We start from the raw sequence: 18,956 nt of genomic DNA on the forward strand, positions 1-18,956 counted from the left end.
CGAAGAGCAAAGAGAGAAGCCCGCCGGGCCGGCCTCCACCAGGCCCCCGGGGCCAGTGGAGAGTCCGCGGAGAAGACCGGGCCTCCCAAGCAGAGAGTCTCCGTGGTCAGACAGCGTGGTGTCGGGACCGGAATAAAGACGGAGGTGACTCAGATGCCTGGCGGAGGCGTTAGACCAGCGAGCAGGCCTTTCAGCAAGGACTCAGGGTGGGGGTGGGGTGAGGGAGGTGAGCCAGAAATAGAGAACTACAACTCCCAGGAGGCTTAGCTGCCGGGACCCTGGTGCCTGTGCCAATCGGATGGGGCGTGTCGTTTTGTGAGCCACTTTTACCTAGAGGTTTGCAAGGTTGGAAGTTCTGCGCTGGGAGCCGGGGAGAAATGGAGCTGGAGCAGAGAGAGGGGACCATGGCAGATGTGGGCTTTGAGGAGTTCTCAGCACCTCCCGGCTCGGAGCTGGCGTTGCCTCTGCTGTTGGGTGGTCACATCCTGGAGAGCGAGCTTGAGACTGAAGTGGAGTTCGTGTCTGGGGATCTGGGCAGCTCCAGCCTCCAGGAGTGAGACGAAGAGGAGGAGACAGCCCAAGGCTGGCGGCTGCAGTGCCAATGGGAACTCAATCGCAGGAAGTACCAGGCGCTGGGTCGGTGCTGCAGGGAGATAGAGCAGGTGAATGAGCAAGTCCTGAACAGGCTCCATCAAGTACAGAGGATAACACGGAGACTCCAGCAGGAGCAGAGGTTCCTCATGAGGGTGCTGGACTCCTACGGCAATGACTACAGGGCCAGACAGTTCACCATCTTACTGGAGGATGAGGGCAGCCAGGGCACAGATGCCCCCACCCCAGGCAATGCTGAGAATGAGCCTCCGGAGAAAGAGGGGCTGTCCCAGCCCAGGAAGACACCAGCGCCCACAGAAGCCAGCAACCCAGCCCCTGGTGAGGGGTCCAGCAGGCGGAAGAGGTGGCAAGCGCCACGGGAAGGGCGCCAGGCCGGAGTCCCACTGACTCTGGAGCTGGCCCCCGTGCAGATAAAGGTGGAGGAAGACTTTGACTTCGAAGCGGACGTGGCCCTGGACTCAAGTTGGGTTTCTCAGGGGCCAGAAAAGCTGCTGCCCTACCCCACCCTAGCCAGCCCCCCCTTTGACTGACCCCCCCAAAAAACGAACCCCATGCTCTCCTCGGAAAAAAAAAAAAAGCTAAGTCCCTCGCCTGCCATGCTGGCCTCGGCCTCACCTCCAGGGCCAGCGCAGCAAGCAAAGAGCTAAGCCCCTTGCCCACCGCGCCGGCCCCTTCTGGCGAAGAGAGAAGGCCTGGGTTGGGCCCCGGAGGAAAACTGGTGGCAGCAGCCAGGGGAAGGGGCCCCCGAGGGGCCCCAGACTGCGAGAGGGCACAGGCCGGGCTGAGGGTCCCACCCGAGTGCACAAATTTTTGTGCACCAGGCCTCTAGTCCTATATAATAAAAGGTTAATATGCAAATTGATCCTAATGACAGAACAACCAGGAATGACTGGTTGCTATGATGTGCACTGACCACCAGGGGGCAGACACTCAATGCAGGAGCTGCCCCCTGGTGGTCAGTGCATTCTCACAGGGGGAGCTCCGCTCAGCCACAAGCCGGGCTGATGGCTGTGGGTGCAGCAGTGGTGGTGGGAGCCTCTCCGCCTCCATGGCAGCGCTAAGGATATCCAGCTGCGGCTCAGGCCCACTCCCTGCAGCAGGCCTAAGCCATCAGTCGGACATCCCTGAGGGCTCTCTGACTGCAAAAGGGCACAGGCCGGGCTTAGGGACCCTCCGCCCCACTTGCCTCCAGTGCACAAATTTTCATGCACTGGGCTTCTAGTTCTTTTAAGGAGAGAGAAAAAATCCTTGAGGTATTCCAGTGGTCTATTGAAATAACTCCAAGTCATCTCTAGGTTTAAGAAAAAGTCTCTTAAAATTTAAATCTTGGGAAGGTTATAAAACATACTCAATGAAAGATCATAACAAACTTTTTTTAAACCTGGGTAAAACAAACATTTTATGGTAATAACTCTAAAGGCATCAATCAAACTTAAACCAGTTTTTTGTTGTTGTTAATGCTCACCTAAGAATTTTTCTTTTCATTTAGTTTTAGAGAGAATGGAAAGGAGGGAGGGAGGAGGGGAGAGAGAGAAACAGAGAAAGAAATTTCAATGTGAGAGAGAAACAAAGATTGGTTGCCTCCCACATGCACCCTGGTGCCCTGACTTGGGTTGGGGATGGAGCAAACCTGCAACCCAGGTACGTGCCCTTGACTGGATTGAATCCATGACCCTTTGATGAATGGGCTGACAATCTAACCACTGAGAAACACTGGCCTGGGCCAAACTTCAACTGGTTTTAAATATTTTCCAAGACCATGTGATCCTGCTATATATATATATATTTACTTTCTTTATGCCAATAAGGAATATTACACCACATATAATGCACAAACACACATCATATAAAAGACCATACTCATAAAGACCATGACATAATCCAAATTACACAAATTTTTGTAGAGAAGACAAGATTTTTCATTTGCTCTTGACAAATTTCAAGGAGAATAGAGAAAGGGAGGAAAGGTTTTAATTACCTAGCTGGAAGACTTGCTGAAATTCTCAATGAAAGCTTTAAGACCATGAATGGGTGGTGGAACCAATGAAAGTCTTGGCTCTTATCCAAGGAATTGCATATGTAACATCCCAAAGAGTTATTTAAATGGGAGTAAGAGAAACACAGTGACAGAAGATAAAATGTGACATGACAAAAATAAAGTTGTAAAAATTGGGACTAGGAGCTATAGTATGCCTAATAGAGAAAGGAATAAATCGAAGATTCAGGTCAGCTTATGAGTGACAAATAAAATTTTGAAATTAATTAACTGAGAGTCTAATATCTGCAACTATTTATTATAAATTATATCGAAGCACAGTTTCCCCCTAAAATCATCCTCATTTTTATCCAAAAGCCAAATTAGAACCAATTTATTTGCGGCATTAAATCCAGCTTCAATTTGGCCTGATAATTTACATGAACACAAAAAGAGTAGCAATTGATCACATAGGCTCTCTTAATCTGCTTTGCTGGAATCTCATAAGGAACCTCTGAGTTGAACTTTAGACCCTCAGAGTCTGAACAAATTTACAGGGATATTGTGTAGTGGCTATTGTGTTGCTTTGTGGGTTGAGTTCCAAGGGGCTGTCACTCTTTAACTATCTTAAATGTCTCAGTTTCTCTTCCCAGATGTCTAATACAACAGTGAAGACCAGGAGTGTGAGGGAACCAACCTTTAGTGTGTGTTTCTGGACATGTCAATTATTTAATTACAGTTGAGTTGTAATTTCATTAAATCTGTATATTGCTTTAGGTAATATGGCCATTTTAATTATGCCGATTCTTCCAAATATGAATATTAATATCTTTTGATTTTTTTGTGTCTTTTTCAATCTCTTTTAATAATCATTGCAATTTTAAGTGCATAGATCCTTCATATTCTATGCTAAGTTTATTTGTAGGTATTTTATATATTTTTGTAAACAGTGCTATATTTAAGAAAAAAATGCTCACTTTATTTATTTATTCATTTTTCTTTTCAGCATCTAATCCTTTAAGTGAAATAATTGGATAGGAAATATTTCCAGAAAATTTATATTTGTTATTACTGGAGTATAAGAAAATGCAATGTGAATACATGTATGATGCAGAAGAAAAAATGAACTAAAATGATAATATTTTCTCCAATTGCAATAAAATAAAACAAAAAGCAAAGAAGAAAAAGATTAAGAATGTGAGCACTGGGATAAAGGAGAACACCTGAAACCTACATAATTTTATTAACTAATGTCACCCCAATAAATGCAATAAAAATAAAAAATAATAATCTCCCATAAAAGCTAAAATTCAAAAGATCTAGAAATTACATTGAGAAACTGCATGTAAAATTATAAGCCATTTTTGTAATACTTCCTCATGCCCACAATGCTAATGCATTTGTTATTGAAAAGATATTCAAAATTCTCATCATTATGTAAAGAAAAAGAATAAATTTGTTCATGAATATAAATGTGCTTATTTCTTGTGCTGTCCTAAATTTTACTTCCTCCTACCAGCAAGCACCTATAGATTTTACCTTGCTGAAAGTCACTCAAAATCAATATAATACAAAGCTGTTTTCTTACGAGTGAAATTTAACCTTCAAATGCTTCTTCAGGAGTAGAAGTATTTTAGGACAGTCATAACTTTATCATTGACTTCTATCTTTTCATTTACTCCTATACTTTGTAATTCGTTGCATTACTCGCCTGAGGATTTGACCTAGAAAAGATGATAGGCAGCCAAAAATCTCAGAGGAATGTGATATCATTCTAATCTTAGGGTATTCGGATAACACCATCACACAGCTATGTTCCATAGCTACATAAATTTTATCATCTATAAACACAAATGATCTTGCACTTTTCACTTTGGTTTTGTTTTAATTTATAAGAAAGACCTAACCATAGCAGCTGCAAAAAGTGGTCACACATAATGTGATCTTTAAGCAAATGTTTATTCATGAGGTACCCATTTCTCTGCCAGTGTTCTCCAGCTGACTACTTGCTCAGCGTGTACTATAATAATCTCCACATGGTGCATTAGCAGGCACTGAGCAACCAGCAATAAAGCATCTGCCATGCATTTAAAAACAAATATCAAATGTAATTCTCTAGGAAAAAATTATAGATTTTTATATAGATTAAAGATGATTTGACTATTTGCACCATTTACCAGACATTTTCTTAAAAGATATACATAATACTACTATCAAATAATGGGCACACACACACACACACACACACACACACAGATCCTCCATAAAATGTAAAGGTCCGTTGTCTTCTAAATAAGGAAATTTCAACTTTTTTTATTGGAACCCACAGCAAGGAATAGCGTTCAGACTATGAACTATAAAATACATTTGTGTGTTTCTTTATTTATCTAACTGGAGTAAAAGTTTTATGAAACTTGAAAGTGAATTTTAATATTTTTATCCTATTCCATTCCATTTCATTTAAAAAAAAACTCTCTGGTTGTGACCACTGAATTTATCTTCTAGAAATTTTTCATGACTCTTTATTTGAAAGTCACGCCTCTAAAATTATGCCACTATATCAAATATTAATTTTTGTATTTATTTCCAACTAAATAGAATTATTAAAGTGATACTTTAGAAATGTTAATGGAAACTGTTCTAAATTTTAAAAATGTGTACTTCTGTGTTACTATTAATTTTTGTAAATATTAGAATGTTTTTTCTAAATAGCATTTGTTCAGCTTCTGAATATCGTGGTGTATATTTAAAAACACTAAAATATGGCCCTAGCTGGTTTGGCTCAGGGGATAGAGAGTTGGCCTGCAGACCAAAGGGTCCTGTGTTCAATTACAGTCAAGGGCACGTACCTCATTTGCAGGCTTCTCCCCAGCCCAAGCCCTGGTCAGGGCTCATGCAGGAGGCAACCACTTGATGTGTTTCTCTCACATCGATATTTCTTTCTGTCTTTCCCTCTCTCTTCCACTCTCTCTAAAAATCAATGGAAAAATATCCTCAGGTAAGGATTAAAAAACATCAACAACATTAAAATATGGACAACTTTAGAAATAAAGCATTTTTATTAATCACTCCAATCACTACTCTGATAATTATTTATTCTCTGGCCTTGCAAATTAATATAGTTTTCTTCCATATAATCACATGAATATAAATGTAACATGTTCTACAAAATTATTTTAAAGTTTATTTTTGTAGACTACCACCTGAATGCTTATTCTCAGTTATTTCCATCAAATCAAGTAAGACTGAAATAGACTATTAATCTAGCCAATTTATTGTAGTCCCATCTTCTTCCCATTTGTATATTCACTAGGTCATATGTAAGGGAATACTTCAAAATAATTTTGTCTTCTATTAAGGTCTAATATGGAAGACATTCTCATAGAGAACCAGTCTAATCTGAAGGTCCTCAAACACAATGATTATCAAACAAAGACAAAGAGATACCAATTGCTTTGTCCAAGAGTTTTTACCGGGAAGGGAGGCCCTGGCTGGCAGCCGGAAAGCCCCAATTGACCCTGATTGCTGGCCAGGCCTAGGGACCCTACCCCTGCATGAATTTCATGCACTGTGTCTTTAGTAATAAAATAAAATAATGTGGGAAATATATTCTATCTCGTGATGGGAGGAGATCAGAAGTCACATTAAAAAATACCTGTATATGTTAGCCCTTGCCTGGTACCTCAGTTGGTTACAGCATCATCCTGACATGCCAAGGGTTGTGGGTTTGATCCACAGTCAGGGCATATACAAGGAATAACCAATGAATGCATAAATATGTGGAACAGCAAATTGATGTTTCTCTCTCTCTCTCTCTCTCTCTCTCTCTGACTTCTTCTTCTTCTTCTTCTTCTTCTTCTTCTTCTTCTTCTTCTTCTTCTTCTTCTTCTTCTCTCTCTCTCTCTCTCTCTCTCTCTCTCTCTCAATCAATCAATAATAAAAGAAAAGTTTATAAAAACGACAAATTTTCTCCTAAAAAGTAATGGTAGTATATAGTTCCACATCACTGTATGATAGTATCTGATTCACGACCTCATTGCCAAGATAAACACTGTCTTGTAATTTAAATTTTAAAATTCCACACATACAGCTTATAGAAATAATTAATACAAAAGAGAGCAAAATAAAAAGCAATAATACTGTCTCATTCTCCCTCACCAATAGTCATGCTTCTGAGGGGGGGGGGGAGGCACCTTTAATTGTTTTTGGTTTTAGCTTTTCTGGTGCCTTATTCCATAACTCTAAAAAATATGTTAATATCAATATTACCTACTTCATCATTTTAAACATTACCCATTTGATTCCTGTTATGATTGGTGAGCTTTTTGATAACATATCTCTACATTTCTTCAAAACTTCCCTACCCAAGAAAATCAAATCGTTAATATTATTTCATTTATTGTAGCCTTTATAGCTTTATATAGTACACTTGTATATCTGTTTCTAGAATCTATATTTTATAATATTAAATTTGTTATCAACCCTACTCTTTCCCTTTTCCCTCCTACTTACTAGTTTCTGTCTTCTGTATTTTACTTTTGTAAATCACTAGTAATGGCAAAAATATATTGAGTTATATTTTTCCCTGTGCTAAAATTGTGACTATGGATGAAACTGAACCAAAACTGCATTAAATATCTCTCATTGTCAGTTCAAACTCCTGTTAGAGAGGAATCATCTGCAAATACAGCTTAGGACCAGTACATTCCTACAGGCTCACAGATGTCCATAAGTATCCCACATTCTCCAGTTACCATCCTGCCCACCTCTAGCCCTAATGAGGGAGGAAAAAGAGTGCCTTCCAATTTTTGAAGTCAATGAGGGTGGCAATGCGAGTGATCTATTCACAAAGATTGGAAATGCCTGTGGAAAATGTCCTTTAGTATCTTGAAACCCATTTAGAAGTTTGTTGAGATTCAGAACTCCCAGGCTTAACTTGGGAATAAAATATAATGTCACTAACAGAATGAAATAAAATGTCAGTTTTTGGAAGAATGTTCTGTGAGCCTAGGATTATGGTATTTTTGTCCTTTGCAGTTCCCTTTGCTCGCTTTGCAGAAAAGAAAGCTGCTTGACATATGTCCTCTGAAATTTATAGATTTGCTTAAATATAAAACCAGGTGATAGCTTATTTATCTGAAAGGTCTCTCAGTGGGAGGTCTTGAATATGGCATTTCATCAGAACTTAAAGAAAGCGTAGCATAGTTTACGGAAAGGGTAGGCCTACCCCCACTTTGTCCCAGTCTCTTGAGATCTCCCAGAGTTTGCAAAAGAGAACCAAGAGATTCCTATTGCATGCCAATGATAGAAACATATCTTTCGCTTTTCTCTAGTTTGAGCTGAATCTGTCTGATATTAGGGCCTCTGCTGATATGGTGGTGTCTGCACAGTTAGTGATAATCATTGTCCAGGCAAGTGTTTTGCTTCACCTTTACCTCCTACAGCTTTGTGAAACCATTTAGAAAGAAAAAAGTATTTTCTTTGTTCAGCCCAAGGTGCTGCCCTGCTAACCTTACTATTGATAGTAAATTAAGAGGCATTTGGCAGTCTAGAATTTGAAGGCAGGAGGGCAGGGAGATTCTGAGAAAGAGTACCTGTAAAAAGCACATTACAAGTCACTTTGAAATTTTTGACCAGACTAGCTTGTCTTAGATTGGGTAGTAGAAAAAAAAATATTTGAGGCAAGTTTGAGACTAAAGCTTTAAAGTGAGCAGAACTGAAATGTTAACATAAAAAGAGAAACTATTTAAGCAGCTTAAAGTGAATGTAATATTAGAGAATCTACCAAAGATTTGATTAAAGTACCTGGTACCCAAAAGGACAGTGAGATTCAATGTGATACAATTGGAGACTACTCAGGAGTAGTCACTGGAAAACAACAACTCCATTTTATGTTTATGCCTCAAAAATTGGAACAAATTGAGAGGCCCCTCAGAACTCTGCTTACATTTATACCAGTGATGGCGAACCTATGACACGCATGTCAGAGGTGACACGCAAACTCATTTTTTTGGTTGATTTTTCTTTGTTAAATGGCATTTAAATATATAAAATAAATATCAAAAATATAAATCTTTGTTTTACTATGGTTGCAAATATAAAAAAATTTCTACATGTTACATGGCACCAGAGTTAAGTTAGGGTTTTTCAAAATGCTGACACACCGAGCTCAAAAGGTTCGCCATCACTGATCTATACTAATAATAGCCTAGGTGGCCCTCGCGCACGATGTCGTCACAAGATGGCCACCACAAGATGGCCACATGCACAGTGGAGGCGGGGCCTGGCGTCTGCTCCACACAGTGAGGCCTGGGGGTCCCGAGTCTCTGTGTGGTGCAGATGAGGCCAGTCCTGGAGGAGGAGGCGGGTCCCAGCAGGGGAGGGCAGCTGTGGGCAATCAGGCTGGCAGGAGAACAGTTAGGCATCAATCAGGCTGGTAGGGGAGCAGTTAGAGGATGATTAGCCTGGCAGGCAGAAGTGGTTAGGGGTAATCAGGCAGGCAGGCAGACGAGTGGTTAGAAGCTAGCAGTCCTGGATTGTGAGAGGGATCATGCCTAAACCGGCAGCCGGACATCCCTGAAGGGGTCCAAGATTAGAGAGGGTGCAGTCCAAGCTGAGGGATACTCCCCCGCCCCATGCACGAATTTCGTGCACTGGGCCACTAGTCCTATCTAATAAAAGAGAAACATGCAAATTGACCATACCCCCCCGAATGCTTTCCATTGGCTAATCCGCAGGATATGCAAATTAACTGCCAACCAAGATGGCGGCTGGCAGCCAGGCAGCTGAAGCAAACAGGAGGATTGCTTGCTCCAGTGATGGAGGAAACCAAAGGTTCCCCCGCATGCCGCTGCCGGCCTCTGAGCTTGCACTCTAAGCAACTATGTTGCAATTATAGAAGCTAAACAAAACCCAGAAACCTGCTTTCAGCCAGCAGAGCTGGAGCGAGCAAGACCGAAACAATGTTGCAATTATAGAACCCAAACAAACCCTAGATTCCTGCTTTCAGCAGCTGAGGCCTCAAGCTGGAGCCAAGCCTCAGAGCTAAAGCCGGCTCTCAGCTCCAGTGACAGCCGTAGAAGGTAAATAAATCCCAGAATAAAAAAAAAAAAAGGAGAGGTTGGGAGCTTCAGTCGCCCGCCAGCCTGAAAACGGCCCTCAGTCCCTCACCCAGACTGGCCAGGCACCCCAGTAGGGACCCCCACCCTGAAGCAACAAGATGGTGGCTAATTTGCATACTGAAGGCGGGTGGCAGCGGGCAAGGCTGTCCGCGGTCCTGGGACCTGGATCTGTGACCCTGCCCGGAGGGGGGGCAGTGCTTGAGGCTGTCTGTGGTCCGGGACCGGATCTGTGACCTTGCCAGGCGGGGGGCAGCGCTTGAGGCTGTCCGCGGTCTGGGACACGGATCCGTGACCTGGCGGGTGGGGAACACTGCTTGAGGCTGTCCGCTGTCCCAGGACCTGGATCTGTGACCCTGCCAGGCGGGGGGCAGTGCCTGAAACTGTCCACGGGACCAAGACATGGATCTGTGACCCTGTCGGGCGGGGGGCAGCGCTTGAGGTTGTCCACGGTCCCGGGACCCAGATCCGTGACCCTTCACGGCAGGGAGGCAGCTCGCACAGGGGAGGATCGGCCGGGGTTGGGCAGGGCAGGACGCCTGGCTTCTGCCCAGCCCCAGTCACTCTGTGCAGGTGAGCAGCACAGAAAGCCTCTGGACAGGGGAGGCAGGCTGGCGGAGGGCGGCCTGTACTCCCACATGGTGGTGGTGACAGCTGTGAGCGAGCCGAGCGGAGCCTGCAGGCTGAGCTGAAGTAGAGCCTGCAGGCCATCAGCGCCCAGGAGTGGCTGCGCAAGATCCGCCTCCTGGCCCAGAAGGTGCAGGATCGCAGGGACAGCCACCCTGGTGGGCCAGACTGACGTCCTCCTGGCTGCACCACGGGGGTTTGCGGATCTGCAAAGCCAGAGGCCTCTGGTGTGCACATCCTCCCCTGGCGTGCGAACATCCTCCAGCACACTGTCACCCTCCCATGCCTGCAAACCAAGGCATGCACAAGTTCCCCCCACCTCTCCACCGCACTTCCATCAACCTGGCATGCCTAACACCCCCACAGGATGTGCACACATCCCCTCTGATGTGCTCACGTCCTTTGGAGAGTGTGTGGGTGTTCTGGGTGCTGAGGGTGGGCGCCTGTGAGATGATAGTGAGAGGGCGGAGTGGTGATGCCCTGTTCCCACGGAGGCCAGGGCAGCTACGAGATCACCTCTGGGGGGTTAATGCAGGTGCTGAGGCAGGAGCAGGTGCAGATAGACACACCTGGTGGGTGCGGGCGGCCCTCTCTGAGGTGCCTTCGGTCAGCGTTCAAGATCAAGAGCCCAGAGGCAGAGAGGAATTCCGTCCTCTCAGTGAAACAGTGGGATAGTCAGGGCGATTGTAGAGGAGGAATGTGCACTTTGGGTGCCAGCACCCATGAGCGAAGGCTGCCCTGACTGAGCCTCGCTTGCTTGGGGCCTAGCGCACTCCTGCCGGGCAGGAGGTGCTTTTCTGAATTAATGAGAGAAAACGTTGGTTCTCCTGCTGCCCATGGAGGTGGAAAGTGAAGTGGGGAGACATGTGGGGAGTGAGCAAGGTTCCCTGTCTGGGGGTTCCAAATCTGCTGTTGCTTTCTTTCACCACTAACTAGAGATATACAGGGTGTCCCCCCAAAATGTATACACACTTTGAATACCTACTAATTCCAATGGTTTTAAACATAAGAAAGAAACAACAATGGAGCTGTTATCTGTTAAAAGTGTGGGCACAAACAGGTAGTTGGACATTCCCTGAGGGGTCTCAGATTGGAGAGGGTGAAGGCCAGACTGAGGGGCCCCTTTCCCCCCCTACCCCAGTGCACGAATTTCGTGCACAGGGCTACTAGTTTATATTATAATTTGTAACTGTATGTTTTCTGTGCTTTGTATACAGAATAACTCAAAAAAAAACTGAAATTAACCCTTCATATAAGCATAGCAAACTCTTTTCATGGACATACAGTTTGTCTTTTTAAAATTTTTCTCTTGTACAATTTTGAGCAGGAATGTCTACTGAGTATTTCTCATTTTTCATGTATTTTGGGATTTTTGCCTTATTGATACATTGCTCAAATGTCTCAAGCATATCATTTTCTGTGTGATTTTTTTTCCATAAAGACCCCTTCTGGGACTCTGTGTCTTCCTCCTCCATACTGAATCAGTTGCATCTAAGCCTGTAGTGCTTTCCTGGATTAGATCTCATGGTTTCTAGATTCTTATATTCTTTCCTCTTGGTTTACTCCCTGGTGTAGAAAAGAAATATTGTCAAGTCTCTTCCGAAGAAGTTTGTAAGAGACATTCATTTGTCTGGAGCAGAGGGAGGAGTGCGCGTCATCTTCCTCTGGGCTCACCCAGGGCTCTCTGTAGCTCTTCTTCAGGGGCTGCTGCGAGGACTGACCCCCAACCCCCGGCCTTGTGTGTCTGACTTGGCAGCAGTGTTAAGTTGCTTTTACAGAATTAAAAAAAAAGTTATTACTGCTGTGATTTGAGCTCAGCATGGTTGTAGTCATCCATTCAGTGGGGCTTCCTTTAATGCGGGGCCTATAGATATTTGTCACTTTTTCACAGGATTGACTATTTCTGATGGAGACGTGCATACAATTGGAGGGAAAATTGGGGAAGTGAGATGTGCTATAAGCCATGTGGGAGGGTTTATCAAGAATTCATCTGTAGAGCTCTTTCTCAGCAGTAAGGCAGAGATGCAGAAGACTATAGAAATGAAAGAACTGATCACATAGGAAGAGAGTGACCATGATCTGGGGCATCAGGGGCTGGCTGCTTATCTACTTTTTGTTGAGGGGATTAAAGAAGAAGCAAGTAATTCTGGATATGACTATGATTAAATAAGATGGGTTTCATATTAATGGTACAGGACATGGTGATTTAAGGCCAAAGAAGACACAGCCATTGAAGACAGAGAATACTTTTTCTACAAGTTTGTCTTTCTTAGTAAGTGAAGATGATGTACATGTCTTTTTCTTTGGTTTATGTTTGGATGAGGTGATTTTCTTAAAACATTAGAAGGTCGAAATACTAGTAATGTCATAGTAAAATTTGCTTCATGTACTGTTGTTTCAGGAGGTTTTAAATGTCATCAAAGTTTCATGGGTTCCAGATTTATAGAAGTAATGCAAGGCTCAGAACAACAGTGGGTAGAATTCGGTGGTAGTACAATTAAGGAGGGTGACATTACTATGAGAACTGAAGAACATTCATCACCAAGAGGAATAAATGACAGACATTTTTGAAAAAGACTTCATTAAAAATCTCCCAGAAGAACAGGTTCTTATTCCCCTCTTGGATTTTATGTTCACTTAAAAAGATCTGACCTTAAGTATTAAATTCATTTGGAGATACTGATCTGACTAATGAACAGATTAGTTTATTTATTTATTTTTATTGATTTCAGAGAACAAGGGAGAGAGAGAGAGAGAGAGAGAGAGAGAGAGAGAGAGAGAGACATCAATGATCATGCCCCCATACTGGGGACCAAGCCTGCAACCTGGGCATCTGCCCTTACTGGGAATCTAACCTTGACCTCCTGGTTCATAGGTCGATGCTCAATCTCTGAGCCATACCGGCCGGGCCCGATTAGTTTTTTTATGTAAAAATGAAAGAAGAACAAGATATGCCTTTGTGATGTTCAAGACTCTGAAAGACTGTAACACTGGTCTGGGTTTACATAAGACTGTTTTACAATATCATCCAGGTCTTGTTGATCCATTTTCTAGAAAACAAATGCTGAAGGTCATTGAATGTTATGAAAAGGGAAGACCAGCTTCAATAGAGAAACAGAGGCTTGCACACGTTTTGCAAAAATACTTTCAAGAACATTGCTCTGGCCTGAAACTGTACATATATTTCCCATTTGATGTTACAAAAGTTAAAATACAAAAGTTCCTTGCAGATTCTCCTCTTGCTGAGGATGACATTTTACTTGCTTTGTGGTGACAAAGGAGTTGGTCTGGGAGAAGCATTAGTGAAATTCAACTCAGAGAAACAGGTCATGCACACTGAACATTTAAGTGGTCAAAGATTCTTGAGGACAGAAGTATTGTTAAGACTTATAATGAGCTCCTGGATAGGTATCTCCATTGGTTAGAGCATCATCCCTATATGCCAAGGTTTTGGGTTCCTTCCCTGGTCCAGGCACATCCAAGAATCAACTACTGAAAACTAATGAATGCATAAAAAGTAGAACAACAAATCAATGTTTCTCTCTCTTTCCCTTCCTTTCTCTCTTAAAAAAATAGAAATCAATAAAAATAAAATTTAAAAGGACTTATATCTGAGGAGTTTGGTGTAAATTTTTTCTTGCTGTCCAGTAAGAGAATTCAAGACCATTCAGTCATATGATAGAAATGACCCTTCCCATTAATTTGACTCACATGATCCTTCAGTATATGCAGTGGATTTTTCTGAAAACTTCAGGAATCGGCAAGGAGACTTGAGGCAACTGGACAGATTCAAGCATCCCCAGGGAGATTTCCAACAGCCTGATAGATATCCTCCAGAAGCTGTAGGCATTCCCCAATAGATTTCAGGCACCATTGAGAGAGACATTTTAAGGAATTTCTCTACCTCCTTCTAATATTCAATGTTGCTTATGGGAAATCAAATAGTAGGTCCATTTGGAGGAGAATTTCTCCCTTCCTTTCCCCCATTCCCTCCCATCTTCTCTCCCTCCACCCCACTCTCTCTATCCTCTGAAATTTTATAATGATATATCTAAGCCATGTATATTGTTTATGGAGGAGTAAATGAAGGGAATTTAGAGGAAAGATATTCAAGAATTTAATTGCTGGAAAAAGGAACATGCATTTTAAACTACTTTATTAAACAGGCTAACCTTGATGGGGTAAAATTATAAAACAGGATCATCCCTCTTGCACCAGTACTTTAAACACACTTAGTCCAGTCTCTCTCTCTAGCTTGCTGCTGGCAAATTGGGAAAGTCACAGGTGTGTTTTTTTTCTGATAATAACTGTCTAAATTTTGAGTTTAAAAATGTAGTGAAATATGAGATCAAAACTTTCGATTTTCATATAAGTCATACTTTACCCACCTCAAATCCCTCTCACTTGATGCTCAGGATCTAACAGGGGTCCTCAAACTTTTTAAACAGGGAGCCAGTTCACTGTCCCTCAGACCATTCGAGGGCCAGACTATAGTTTAAAAAAAATTGTGAACAAATTCCTATGCACACTGCACATATCTTATTTTGAAGTGAAAAAACAAAAAGGGAACAAATACAATATTTGTATTTGCATGTGACCCGCAGGCTGTAGTTTGAGGACCCCTGGAGCATGTAGTATGGAGGGACATGTTCTGTTCTTTTGTTCATTTTTATCTCCTTTCTTTGTCACTACTTGTTTTGCTTTGGCACTGAAAACGGTGAGTGTTGTCAAGAGATGGTTGTTGGTGCCAATTCAATGCCAACAGAAATCCCCAGTTTAAGGTACAGTGAAGGAAGACACTTTATTCAGTGCAAAACGCTCAATTGTGATAGGCAGGGCTGTAAAAATGGCACTGCTGTGGGGCACCCCTAGGGCCACATGGCCTGGGGCAGGACCCTCTGCTGCTAGACAGCTCTGCTCTGCTCTAGCAGACATCTTTGTGGTGTTTTGTTTTGTTTTTTAGCTCAGCCAAAGAAGTGCAGTCTTTAGTCTTCAGTGGAAAGGGAAAGTTGCTCTCTGAGCCAGAGGGGAGTTGGCTTATATGGACATAAATTCCCTGCCCCTGATTGGTATGTCCTCATGCAAATGAGGACTCCAACTCATTGCAGCACTGTCTGGTTTGGTCAGTATAGAACCACACTGGTTGTTCAAGAGCTGCACAGCTCTGCTTGGGCTGGGAAAGCCTCAGTCCTACTGTTTGAAATAGGATTTCAGGAAGGCCTTTCTAAGGGCTGGCTCAGAGGGCGGAAACACAGTGCAGGCAGACAGTTCAGTGCAGAGCCAGGCAGTTTAGAGCCAGGCTTCTGCCTGAAGTGCAGCTTGTGGGAGAGGCCCCTGTGCAGAAATGGCTGCTAGGCTCTGTGTTTTTTTGTTTTGTTTTGCTTTGTTTTTTTGTTTTGTTTTTTTAATTGAGCCCAGTTAGCCACCAGGAGCCTTTCTAAGTAGGTGTCCTCTTTCTCAGGGTTTACAGTGGTAAAGGAGCAAATACCTTTTGATTTAGCTGGTCCTATTTGCAGTTTTCTCTTGCCTATCAGGTGCTTTTTAGTATATTCTGTACTCAAATGTGTACTTTCTTTTTCTTGGGGTCCTTTTGTGGGTTCTATAGAGACATCTTTGCCAGAGCACTCCATATTACACAATTCCTTGGTGCAAAAGATGGAATACTTGATAAATTCCCTCACCCTGTATGAATCTCATGATATCTACCATAGCACAGGCATGATAGCAGGTACCATAAACATACATCAAACAAAATTTTCTTAATTTGTTGTCACATATGAAACTGCCATTTTTGGAACTATGATACCTCTCAATGATCTTGTTTTTTATAATAAAGTAACATACATCATATTTCAACATTCTACAATAATTTGGTAAATTTTTAACATTATATTTTACACTGATTAATGGTTAAAACTTCTTATAAATATATGATAGCCATTGGCCAATATATAATTAGAACTCAGACACTTCAACCTCAAAATCAATCTCTTACCTTTTGGGACAGCATGGATGGACCTAGAAAATATGTTGCTAAGTCAAACAAGCTAACCTGAGAAAGACAAATATCACATGATCTCACTTATTTGTAGAATCTAATGAACAAAATGAATTGACCTACAAAATAAGACCCGAAGCATGGAGGCATGGAACAGACTGACATACCTTAATGTGGGGATGGGGGGAACGAGAGAGATAAACCAAAGAACTTACTTACTTACATGCATAGCCCATGGATAGGGGTAATAGGGTGGTAAAGACCTGGGGATGGGTGCATAGGGGCTGGAAGGAGGCAGGAAAACGAGGGGGGGGAGGCATCTATAATACTATTAACAATAAAAATATATATTAAAAATCAGTATTTACATACTGCTATTTCTGCTGAAATAGTTAAATGTATACACACATACAAGTTAACTATGAAACTATTTTGAGTATGTAGAACAGTGGTTCCCAAACTTATTTGGCCTACCGCCCCCTTTCCAGAAAAAATATTACTCAGCGCCCCCTGGAAATTAATTTTTTTTAAAATTTTAATAACAATTAAACAGAAAGATATATGTATTAATGTTTCTACCTTTTTCATAAAATATAGTAAAGAAAGGTGTAAATTAGAAACATTGAAGTTTGAAATTATGAAACTATTTATTGAACTCAGAATAGAAAGGTAATTTAAAAAAAGTTAAAACAAATGCATCTGTGGCCATCACCGCCCCCCTGGATTGCTGCAGCGCCCACCAGGGGGCGGTAGTGCCCACTTTGGGAATCACTGATGTAGAAAATATCAACTCTTTCACAAAGGTAAGTACATTTAGATAAATTAATGAGTCATTAATCAGAAGAGATAAGAGAATAAGCAAAAGGGTATAGAAACAGGATCACCAAACTGTAGCCTGAGGGTCAAATATAGCCCATTACCTGCTTTTGTTAATAATGTTTAATTGGAACATAACTAAATCCATGTATTTGCTTATTGCCTTTGGCTATTTTTGTGCTACAATGCAAGAGTGTGGTAGTGATAGAGACTTGACAGTCTGGAAACATAAAATATTTACTATATGAGCCTTTACAGAAAAACTTTACTGAATCCTAATTTAGAATTGGTAATTGTTGTACTTCCTAGGATATATGCATTGCTAGACGGGAATATTTAGATATATCAGAATGTAGTAAAAGGTCAGGGCTGCTACTAATCCTCTGAGTGACAGCAGGAAGAGGGCATTGTATTATCAAACTATTCTTGCTCTGACATTTCTGAAAGTGAATAAGTCCTTATTACATAAAAGCATCATTATGCTAATTCTGAAGGTTAAGTCCTTGATGGTGTTAATGACAATGCTAAAAATTTACCTAAAACAATTACATTTTTACTATTATTAAGTATGCTATTAATTATTTGCATGCCAAGAAATCCCAAATTAATGGGATGGGTGGTCAATTCCATTAACATAACATGACAGATACTAAAATGATATGGAAGTTTTCAGTAGAATAAATCATTAAAATGGTACCCATGGCAACTGGGAGGATTAGAAGAGCAGCATGGTACTTCTTATTCTGATTCACAGGTGTATATAAGGATATTTTCTCCAACCTACATAGGAGTTCAGTTATATATTTACCTTCCTTGAGTTCACAGCTGTGGTTTGAAATTAAAATTAGATAAATTAACTAAAGCAAATATTTGATGCCAACTGTTTTTTAGAGTCAGGTGATGATCTTGTTGGATTCATCAGAGTCCAAAACAATTTAAATTCTCTCTATTTTGCCTAATTATGAACTACAGGAAGAAGTTCTATGGTCCTTGCTCTTATTTGTTAGAAAGGATCAGAAAACTGAGCTGGACTTGTTTCAATTTATCCTCAAGCCAGATGTTTATCACCCGCTTTTGGTGTTTTAGTTTTCTTCAGAAATATACACAGTTGTAGTTGATTATGTTCTCTGTTTATGGTTGCAATTGCTAAGATGGTGCTGGGCACAACTTAATCAATCAAAACAACAATATAAGTGACTATAAATCTGATTCAATGTGAAACAAACATGTTTAGAAGTGTGTTTCTTTTAAATATTTCTTTCCATATTATTTGCTTGCATGGATTTGGGGAGTGGGATCCAATTCTTACAGCTAGACAAAGGCTACTTGTCTATTACAATTTATTTTCATCATGGCAAAAACTAACATTTTAAACCTGAGTTCTAAATATATAAGGGGAGAGTATAAAAATGATTTTAAAGGCTGAGATACTCCTATTTATTCTTTTATGTGTTGATTTATTTTATCAAACGTTTGAGTCTGTAAAATCTGATTAAATTGATAGATACATAGAGATGTGCACACACTCACATGCACACACACACTTGTTAGGCTAAGAGAGATCATGAAAGCTAAGGGCATTTATAGTTTAGAACATTGATTCATTCATCAATTTTTTAAAAATATATATTTTTTTATTTATGTCAGACAGGAAGGGAGAGAGAGAGAGAGAGAGAGAGAGAGAGAGAGAGAGAGAAATATCAATGATGAGAGAGAATCATTGATTATCTGCCTCCTGCATGCCCCCTACTGGGGATCGAGCCCGCAACCAGGGCATGTGCCCTGACCGGAATCGAACTGTGACCTCCTG

At 41.5% G+C, this 18,956-nt stretch overlaps 2 pseudogenes; both read left to right on the forward strand.

The window, feature by feature from the left end:
• The first annotated feature begins 298 nt into the window (after positions 1-298).
• LOC102433112 lies at positions 299-1,150 on the forward strand (annotated as a pseudogene).
• Positions 1,151-12,151: 11,001 nt separating this feature from the next.
• On the forward strand, positions 12,152-14,192 carry LOC102424672 (annotated as a pseudogene).
• The last annotated feature ends 4,764 nt before the right edge of the window (positions 14,193-18,956 follow it).

Source organism: Myotis lucifugus, unplaced genomic scaffold (genome assembly GCF_000147115.1).
Source record: "Myotis lucifugus unplaced genomic scaffold, Myoluc2.0 scaffold_13, whole genome shotgun sequence".
Classification (NCBI taxonomy): Eukaryota; Metazoa; Chordata; class Mammalia; order Chiroptera; family Vespertilionidae; genus Myotis; species Myotis lucifugus.